Source organism: Phyllostomus hastatus, unplaced genomic scaffold (genome assembly GCF_019186645.2).
Source record: "Phyllostomus hastatus isolate PE091 unplaced genomic scaffold, TTU_PhHast_1.1 phas_scaffold_182, whole genome shotgun sequence".
Lineage (NCBI taxonomy): Eukaryota > Metazoa > Chordata > Mammalia > Chiroptera > Phyllostomidae > Phyllostomus > Phyllostomus hastatus.
In genome coordinates, this window is record NW_025334013.1 from 16162080 (window position 1) to 16172304 (window position 10225).

Genomic DNA, 10225 nt, shown 5'->3' on the forward strand with positions numbered 1-10225 from the left:
GCCTCTCTGTTCTGAACTACAACTCCCGTGGTGCACCGTGAAGAATTGAGAATTTCGACCCGCCCCCGAACTACAATTCCCACAGTTCAATGCGGCCCTTTGTTACTGGGTGAAACCACCCAAGGCCCGCGACTCGGTGCGATTCCTCCACCTGGTGGTCAAGGAGCCGCCGCCACGGTTACCAGGCTAGAGCGGAGGTTTCTGCCTGTGGTCCTGTTGGCAACCAGCCACCTCACCCTTCCTAAATAATTCCCGGGCGTGCCAAGAAATACCGTGGTTTCACTTTATTTATACCGAGGTTTTTTGGGGGAAGGTTGGAATTGTTTCATGTCCGCCCGCAGCTTTGTTACCTTTGAGAATGCGACATTATTCAAGTTAAGGGAGCATTTCTTACCAACCTTTACCTGTTCACACGAGATTTTTCCATTGTCTCCCAGCCCCTTCATCTGCCCTCACGTTGCTGGCCCTATGCTGGTTCTTAGGGACACATTGGTGAACAAGATATTATCCCCAACCTCGAAATAATTCACAGTCTAGCAGAGGATTCCACCAAATGAATAATGACAACACAGTGATATCTACTCTAGTGGGGGAAACGCAGGGGGTTATGGGAGCCTTGAATAGTGGCACCTGCATAGGGGGAAATGGAGTCAGCAAGGCTTCTTAGAGATCTCACAGAGAAGTTAAAATTGAAAACTGGAGGAACAGAACTTAGGAGTACAGGGAGTGTGAAGAATATTTTACACTCTGCTGGAGCGTGGAGTGTGAGGAATGGAATGGAGAGAGTGAAAGAGACCTGGGAAGATAGGCAGCACAGCATCCTCGCGGGTCTTACAAGCTTCCATAAGAAACGTGGATCATTCAGGCAGCTCAAAAACTTCCAATGGCTTCCTACTACCTACTGAATGAGGTCCCAACTCGTTACCCTGGCGTTCATAGGCCTTCCCTAACCTGGTCCCCCACCCTCCTCTCCAAAAGCGTTGCATATGCCCATCTCCGACAGAAATCCCTTCTCTTCTGCCTTGCTCTGCTCCCAGCTACATTTACCTGCTCACCGTTGTGGACGTGTATTGGATTCTTATTGTTACTACCACACTCATGCTCTTCTAGGTACATTTTCCTGCCTGATGTCCTGTCTAAGCTTGTTCTTCCTTGGAAATTCCCCTAGGTCCTCCTTTTCTCTCCATGAAGCTTTTCTGGTCCCTCCAGTCCCAAAGGGACATCTGCCTCCTCTCTGTTGCTGGGGTATTTTTGTGTGCCTCTCATTTGGGGGCTTGCTTCATACTGCCTTGTGCCATCTCCTAGGTGGGAGGTCTTAACTCTGTAATAAACTGTGAGTAACTTGAGGTCAGGTGCTGAGCTGCACAACTGATACTCCACCTGCCAACCACACGTTCCCTCGGATCACCGGAGTGCAGAGTCTGTGCTTCAGGCTTCCTTAGGCTCACCTCTGCTGACACACTGCCACTGCCACCATCCTTCCACAAGCCAAGACGAAGTCATCAGGATAGGGCGATGGCAGCACTGCACTGTGGTAATTAAGCCTCAGCTTTAATTAAAGCCGTGGTTGGTGGCAGTGAAGGAAGAATATGAAAAGCTTAGAGCACAGCAGAGTGGCTACCTCTGGCTGATTAACGGGTCTTGTGAGGCTGGCCCAGAGCACTCATGACGGACCAGAGTCCGGAGTCCCAGGAGGGGCAGCTGGAGGTCACTTCTCTGTCTTCTGCTCTAGACCAGGCCACGCTGGGGACATTTGGCTGCTGAGTTTCAAACTTACCAAAAACAGCCTTGGCTGGTACGGCTCAGTGGGTTAAGTCCCAGCCTGTGAACCAAAAGGTCACCGCTTTGATTCCCAGTCAGGGCACATGCCTGGGTTGCAGGCCCGGTCCCCAGTTGGGGGTGCACGAGAGGCAACCACACAATGATGTTTCTCTCCCTCTCTTTCTCCCTCCCTTCCCCTCTCTCTGAAAATAAATAAATAAAATCTTTAAAAAACTAAAAGTAAACAAATAAAACATAAACCATTTCTTTTTTTAAAAAAAGTTTATTTATCTTTAGACACAGGGGAAGGGAGGGAGAAAGAGCAGGAGAGAAACATCAATGTGTGGTTGCCTTTTGCATACCTCCAGCTGGGAATCTGGCCACAACCCAGGCATGGGCCCTGACTGGGAATCAAACCAGTGACTCTTCAGTTCCAAGGCCAGCGCTCAATCCACTGAGCCACACCAGCCAGGGCTATAAACCATTTCTTAAAAAAAATAAACTTCCCAGAAACAAGGGTGTTGCAGCTTCCTTCACCTCTTTTGTCACTGTTAGATCTGCTTTGGGCCCAAGCTCTTTTGTTCTGCAAAATAAAATACTTAAGTTCAATTGTATCTCCTTCCAATCTAGTCTCTTCTGGTATAAACATCCAGATGCTTTCAGTTTTCAGCAAGCAGTTGATTTTCTAGCCTTTTCATCATAGATCTCATCCAATGACCCGAGGTTCCCTTCTAGTCTGCTACAGTCCCACTCTGGTCGTTACCTTGTTGCTGTTACTTTAAGTCGGTGTTTGAGTGACCAGCCTTGGATTTCCTGTTCTCTCCCTGATAATGGAGAAAATGAAATGGAATAAGCATTGCTAAAAGAGTCACTTAAAATGGAGTTGGGAGGTCAGTAAGGGGGTGGAGCCTATGTATGTGTCATGTCTCAATTCTTGGAATTTTTATTAAGTTGCTGACCTGTTGTTAAACTTCGCTCAAGGCTGAGACAAACATCTGGATCAGTGATTGCTGCAAGGACATATATGGACCTTGCTTCCACCACATCGTGGTGCTCAGACCGTCTGCATTCTTCACCTTGAAAGGAGCCGATCCATTTTGACAACCTGCACTCTCCACCTACATAATGGGCTTAACCAATTGCAGCTGACCTAGCCAACACCACTCACATGGAGGGCCAAAGTGAGGACCACAGGTACCGTTTTGTCCTTCATGAGCCCTGCCTCTGTTTCCTCTGGAGAACAATGTAGGTTGCCACCTGAATCTGTGCCCCCGGATTACTATTCCTCCTATGCTCAAATGCTTTTTATTCTTTATTACAACTTATACCTTATTTTTTGTTAACACCCTCTACCTGCTGAAGTCAGTGGACACTTTTTTTAGTCCAAGTATTATATGTATACAACAAAGTGTGTAAAGTGCATTAATATTAAGTAGTTAGCTTACCACCCCCTTTTAAAGTTTGACGTAGAACACTTCCAGTATACTGAAAAGGTTGCCTCGCCTCCCTTCTCAGTTTATAGCCACTCATCCCCACTCCCCAAAGGGAACCACTGTTTTTCTTTCTTTCTATCATCATCAACTAGTTCGGGGGAAACAATGTTTTGTAACTTTTGACAATAATATTTTATGCTCAATGATCCTTCAGCCTAGGAAACCTGTGTCGATGCCATTCCTGACAAAGACCACCAGAGACACACGTGTGATCGAATCAGTTGGCTACTCACTGCAGGGAGGCGGAATGCACGTGATGGGAAACTGGGGGCATCTCAGAAAGAGGGTACAGAGAAGACATAGGATCTGGGCTTTCGTTAGATGATTTGGGGGAGGGTTTAAGGAAGCAAAGCACCTGGATTGGATGCCCTCTGGAAAGGGGGGTGGTACTATGACTGGGGGTCTTAGTGATTCTAATCTAGAGGGAGGGAAGACCACTGAGGCCAGAGCAGTCATTCGTAGTGTCTTATACGAGGGTAGAGTGGTGGTTGGACCTTTTAGTTCACGTGTTGTCTGTGATCAGACATGATTCTGGCATTGTCCTATTTGTGCCTTGATCCATCAGGGTCACAGAGTGGCCTTTGTCAGATGTGAATGTTCTGTGGACTTGTTCGTGTTCAGCCCGGGAACACCAAAGACCTGCTGTGAGTGCCAGGCCAGCCCCCAGCTCCTAGGGACCACTTTTCTCTTTCCCATGTGCTCACGTGTGTTGACGTCTCCTCTGGGCTGGGTGCAGGGGGTATACAAATGATTTGTCTTAGTAGCCTTAAGAACCTCAAAGTTGGTGGGGAAAGTGGACAAGAAAACAAATACGTACCGTTGAGAAGCACGATAGTTAAGGATCTAGACCCTGGAGACAGGCTGTAAATTTTAAATCCCAGATCTACCACTTACTGTGAATTCTTGAGCAATGGCTATTCTCTAAGCCTCAGTTTTCTCATCCATAAATGGGGATAGCAACGGTACCTACAGGATAGAGCTGATGCAAGGATTATATAAACTAACCCATGTACCACTGATTGCTGAAAGGGCTTGGATTTGACAGGAGGCAGAGGTGGATCCAGGTTTTGTGGGGCTTGAAGCTCAAACAATTTGGGAGACTTTCTTCAAGAAAAAGAATTTTAAAATACCTTGCTTTTTCTGAATTTGAAAACATATGGTTGTGTGAACACATTGCAAGGTCCCTCCCAAGGCCTCAGAAGGGAAACTGAAGCTTAAATTTCATTAGCTTCTTTGTAACTTGGACTCTCGGAAGGAGCAAAATTATGAAAGAGGTTTATTCTTTTCAAATCACTGCCTTCAAACTCTCCCAAAATATTCTAGGCGTGGCTCAAACCAACTCGAACTCTCTTAGCTTTCTCTTGCATTACGGCCATGGAAGTCAGTAGGCAGTAGCCAGTGGTGAAATAGTTCATTGACTCGGGTCCTGCACTGGACATAGCTGCCCCGTCTGATAGTGGGATGGGACAATGGGGCAATGTCACCATAATGAAGTATCTTCACACCAAAAGATGAAGCTGGCAACTCCATAGGATCTAGTAGAATTTATTATAGGGAAATTGACTCACAGGACAACTGGGCAAGGGCAGACAGAGGGCGCAAATTATTCTCCCCTAAAGCCTCCAGTCACTGTACTGTTTTAATAATATAACTCAGGTACTAATGACAAGACAAAGGGACAAAGAATGAAGCAGTGCCAGGGGACATGCTATCACCAACTTGACATTCGTCTTGGTTGTCATCTGGCCACTACTAACAAAAATATTTAGGGTTACCTTTTCGGGAACACACATAATCATTAACTAGAGGGCTTTGATACGCTTACTAAGAATAGCAAGGTCGGACGCTGGCTGGTGTGGTTCAGTGGATTGAGTGCCAGTCTGCAAACCAAAGGGTCACCAGTTCGATTCCCAGTCAGGGCTCGTGCCTGGGTTGCAGACCAGGTCCCCAGTAGGGGGCATGTGAGAGGCAACCATGTATTGATGTTTCTCTCCCTCTCTTTCTCCCTCCCTTCCCCTCTCTCTAAAAATAAATAAATTAAAAATCTTAAAAAAATAAAAAACAATATATCAACTGCAGCTTTTATTGTGGTTTCTATGGGAAGAATGGATGGGGCAGAGTAAATAGGCTTAAGACTGGCTGATATGAATGTCAGTGAGCTCTGAGGCACAGGAGCTGTACCCGGCTGTCTGGTACCTGGTCCTCGGGGGACTAGGGCAGGGGGTAGTGTCCCTGAGTTTGAGTGCCCCGTAGAGGGGTGGCTGGAGCTCTGGACTGGTTGCTTTGCATTTCAAGAGCAAGCTCAAGGGTAAGTCCCTTATAACCTTTAGGAATTGGGAAGTCTTGGGAGGGGGAGTCCCTCCAAAGTCAACAAGCCACCACCCCCACCCCACTCCCACCCATGTCAAAGCACCAAAATACAGAAACTAAAAAGATGTAGTGAATACAGAGTTACAGACAAGGAAGGATGGGATTTACTTTTAAACAAATCTTCTCGCTGCTGTGAGAAGACAGTATTTTAGTGAGACCAGAAGAAAGGCATGGCCAGGGGCCGATCCGGGCCCAGAGCGATGGCGGCCTGCACCAGGGTGGGAGCAGGGGAGGGGAAACCGGGCTGGTGGCAGGGTTTGTTTGGAGGTGAAACTGCCAGGACCTGAGCGACCTCTGATGAGGACGCTGGTTGGATTTCACGAGGCAACTTGAGGCCCATCTCTCCTCTCTTCTTATTTCTGGGTTTTGTGCCTGTGTTTCTCCGCCAGTCATGGGTTGTACTATCTCACTCTTCTGATGTTAACAGCGTAGTAAAGGGATTGTAGGAAATGCTGCTTCCGGATTAGAGATAGAAATAAAGTGTCCAGCGTGATGCCTGGCATATAGTAGATACTCAACAAATCGACAGCCAGTCCAGCAGGTCTGATATCAGCCCATGATTTGGCCTATGGCCCACTAACTGGGTTCACCTCTCTGCATCTCCCTTCCCTAATCTGGAATCAGAATTAACAGCACCTAGCTCTTCCGGTGGCTGTCAGGATTAAATGGGGTGATGCATGTGAGGGGCTCAGCCTTTGCAGGGGCTCCATCAGTTGCCATAACTACCATGTCTTAAAGAATGTCAGTCTAGGCCAGGCTCCAGAGGTGGGGCCCAGAGTTCAAAGTTCAAGAGAAACCGGACTGAGCTGCCTGTGTCTGCTCCTGGGAGCCCACTTCCGGGCCTGATTCCTTCCCCCAGCTCCCACCTCTCTGCTGGGGAGCTCCTCAAAGAGCCAGCAGCAAGCTGTGTTTACTCTGCCAAGCAGCATCCCCAGGGAGGGAGGAGAGGAGAAATAAATCTTCCTGCCTCTGCTTTGGAAAGCAGACTGATAATTATCTGCCTGGGAGGTAAACATTTGCTAAGCTGGCCCTGTGCATTAACTCCTCGGCACCCAGGCCTGAGGTGAAGTTGTCTGGGCATGGGCTGCTCTGGGCGGGCCCCGGGGCACCTAGAGGAGGCTGGGCGTGGCTTCTGGAGCCTTCAGAGAAGCTCTTAACTCAGGTTGAAATGCTCAGGAAGACGGGACAGAATGACTTCAAGACCAGGATTTGAAATTTGCCTGTCTGCTTGGCCTGTCCAGCCCTGCAGCCCTCCAGAACCCTGTCCCGGGAACGTGGACCCCAAAGGAGCGGCCAGGGCTGAAAGTCTATTCAGCAGTTTCAGGCAGGGATGCTGTCCTGTGTGTGAGGGGCTGGACCAGCGAGGTCTGCTCACCTCAATCCCCTCTGGCTTTCTCCAGACAAGAGAAACCCACCCCACAGGAAGCACAGGCCCATTTCCCACAGGAGGGGAGCCCACGGGCAGTGTCTAGATGTGGCCGGTTAGAAGGCTGCCTTGGGCTGACTATGATTATTCACACGGGTGCACACCTGTCCAGCTTGCCAAGCACTGTGAGCTCATCCCACATGTTAGCTCATCCCACATGTTAGCTCATCCCACAAGCCCCACCATAAACCTGCGAAGCAGGAATTAGCCCACTGTGGTGCAGTGGTTCCAATCCAGGTTCTGTTACTCATTGGCTGTATAGCCTTGGGGCAATCACTTCACTTTTCCTAAAAAATGGGGAAACCCCTGACTGGTGTGGCTCGGTGGGTTGGGGCGTCGTCCCGCAGACCGACCCAGAGGTTGCTGGTCAACTCCTGGGCAAGGCCCGTGCCTGAGTTTCGTGCAAGGTCCTGGGCTGGGTAACAGACTGATGTTTCCCTCACACATGGATGTCTCTGTCCCTCTCCTTCTTCCTCCCTTCCCTTCTCTCTAGGAATAAATAAGTAAAATCTTTTTTAAAATGGGGAGAATAGCTACCTGTCTTCCTCCCCACCCCTCTCTCTCCACCTTTGCAATATTGCTTCAGGGCTTTAATGAAAACCCGGCTCTAAAGAGCTCAACAGTGCTTGGTGCAAGGTTGGCAAATTTGTCAGCTTCTCCCTTGAATCTCACATTTCACAGGGGAGGAAAATGAGGCTCAGTGAGCTTTGCAATGATATTCACCTGAATGCTTTTTAAAAATATTTTTTTAAATGTCACAGCTTAGATTCCTTTTTTTAAAGATTTTATTTATTTTTATTTTTTTAGCGAGGGAAGGGAGGGAGAAAGAGAGAGAGAGAAAAATATCAATGAGCGGTTGCTGGGGGTCATGGCCTGCAACCCAGGCATATACCCTGACTGGGAATCGAACCTGCGACACTACAAAGTATTTTTTAAAAAAGATTTTATTTGTAAAATAAAACCAATGTATGGTTGCCTCTTGAGCACCCCCTAGTGGGAAACCTGGCCTACAACTCAGGCATGTGCCCTGACTGGGGATTGAACCAGCGATCCTTTGGTTTGCAGGCTGGTGCTCAATCCACAGAGCCACGCCAGCCAGGGCTGCTAAAAATTATACAAATGCATAGTGAACACGAGTCAAAGTTGCATTTCACTTATTCATGAAGAAGTTCTCAGGATGACAAAGCTGGTTCAGAGGACTGACTGATATAGCCAAAGAAGCATAGAGAATGCTGGGAAAAGATTGCTAGTCACATTCCAGACACAAATGCCCTACAGTGAGTGGCCTACAACCTTTCGGCCTTAACCTATAATCTCCGCTGGTCAGAAATCATTTTGATACTATTGGATATCTGTTTCCTATGAATTAGCACCTTAGTTCTCGGACTTATAAAATGCCTGGGCCTGAATACACAGGGAGCCGCGTGACCCCTGGGGCTTGTCTGGTGATGCCCCAGTGGGTGGATGAAGATCACGGTCTCCTCATTGCCTCACTTCTAAGCTTTGTAAACTTTTCCTTAACAAGGTCAAGTGTTAAAGGCTGGGAAAGGGAAGGACTGACCTTCTGAACTGTGTCAGGATTACTTCTGAGCAAGAATTCCAGATCTTTTTGCTCTAGAAAGCCTAGCCCTGCCACCATGTTAGGCTGATGATGAGAAATTGAAAGCCAAGAAAGAGGCTGTGACGTGTCCAGGATCACATACCGTGCCTAGGGAAGGGGCAGAAGCCAGAACTGTCCCCCTACCCCCCATCTGGTCCCCTGGGCTACGTCCCTGGCCTTCCCTCAGGTGGGGTCCAGGTGTGGATTATCCACTATGGGCAGGAACCTCTCTGAATCCTGGGGGTGCCCAGGGCTGCAGATTCCCTTTAGCTGGAGCTGGAGTGATATCGTGGGCTCCTGCGGGGTTTCACCAGGGTTTGAGCGTATCTGTGCTCCAGCAAGTGAGAGCTGAGACCCCGGAGGCTCCTGCAGCTGCACTGGTTAATTTTGCAGTGAGGCCCCAGCCAGCTCAGAGCTGGAGGAACAAGCAGCAGCAGAGAAGCAGCAGATGGGTTTCCACGGTGACTGCCTCCTAGAGCTCAAAGTGTCTTCTTTCCTCTTGAATGGAGATGGGGTTGCAGCAGGAAAAACTTGGGTACAGGAGGAAAAAAACAAGTCCTGGTCCTGATCTACCCCAGATGGAAGCTTAGTGTCCCTTGAGCAAGTCACTCAACTTCCTCCGGGTCTGAGGAGGAATAAGCGCCTACTCTGTGCCAGGCATTATCTCATTTAATCCCCTTCCCAGCAAGCCTTTGTTCCTGATATTTCTGTGATCAGCATTTTACAGAGGAGGAAACGGAAGCACAGAGAGGTGGAGTAACTTGCACAGGAACACACAGCTTGTTAAGAGCACCTGAGCTATGCTCTTAACCACAGCACTATATAGACTCCAGGCCTCTAGACGGGAGGCTAGACACATCCCGTCTGCAGATTTCATGCCCATCCCAGAAAAGCAAGGGTGGAGGAAGCAGAATCAGGCTGCAAGGAGAGAACACTCCAGATCCAACACAGGGAACTTAGCCTTTGTTTTCTGCCTGGGCACCTTGGCCAATATGACACCTGGCACCTGGGGCAGGAAGCAACTCTAGGCCCAGGCAGCCTGCAGACACCCTCCTCCACCCCCTGCTGCTGCCAGGGTGTGGGGTGGGGGCAGCTGAAGGAAGAGGGACCAACCTGGAAATCGTCGGGAGCACTTTGCCCAGCACCCTCACGGGGCTACTTAACACCTCATTTATATTATGTCATCCGACTTGTAGACTCCCACACTCAGGCCCCCAGCTGGGGTGACCATGGGAAGCTCTAAGGATTAGGGTCAGGAGCTCAGGGTTCAAATCCCCAACCCTGCCTCTTAGCTGAGTCTCCTTAGAAGGATAACATCCTTTCCCTGAGCTTCGCTTTTCTCATCTGTAAAAAATGACAGTGATAAGCCTCTGACTTGAAGTGTTAATGTGAGAATTCAGAGACAGGCTGTGACAGCTCATGGCAAACTGAGGTATGGTCCCTGCTGGCTCTGATTAGCAAGTCAAAGAAACTGGTTTGGAAGGGGTTAAGTGGAGACCCTGCCTCCCAGCCAGGAGCGAATCAGGGCTGCCAGGGGAGGGGCCCGGCTGCCACTAGGAGAGAGATCGAGACTGG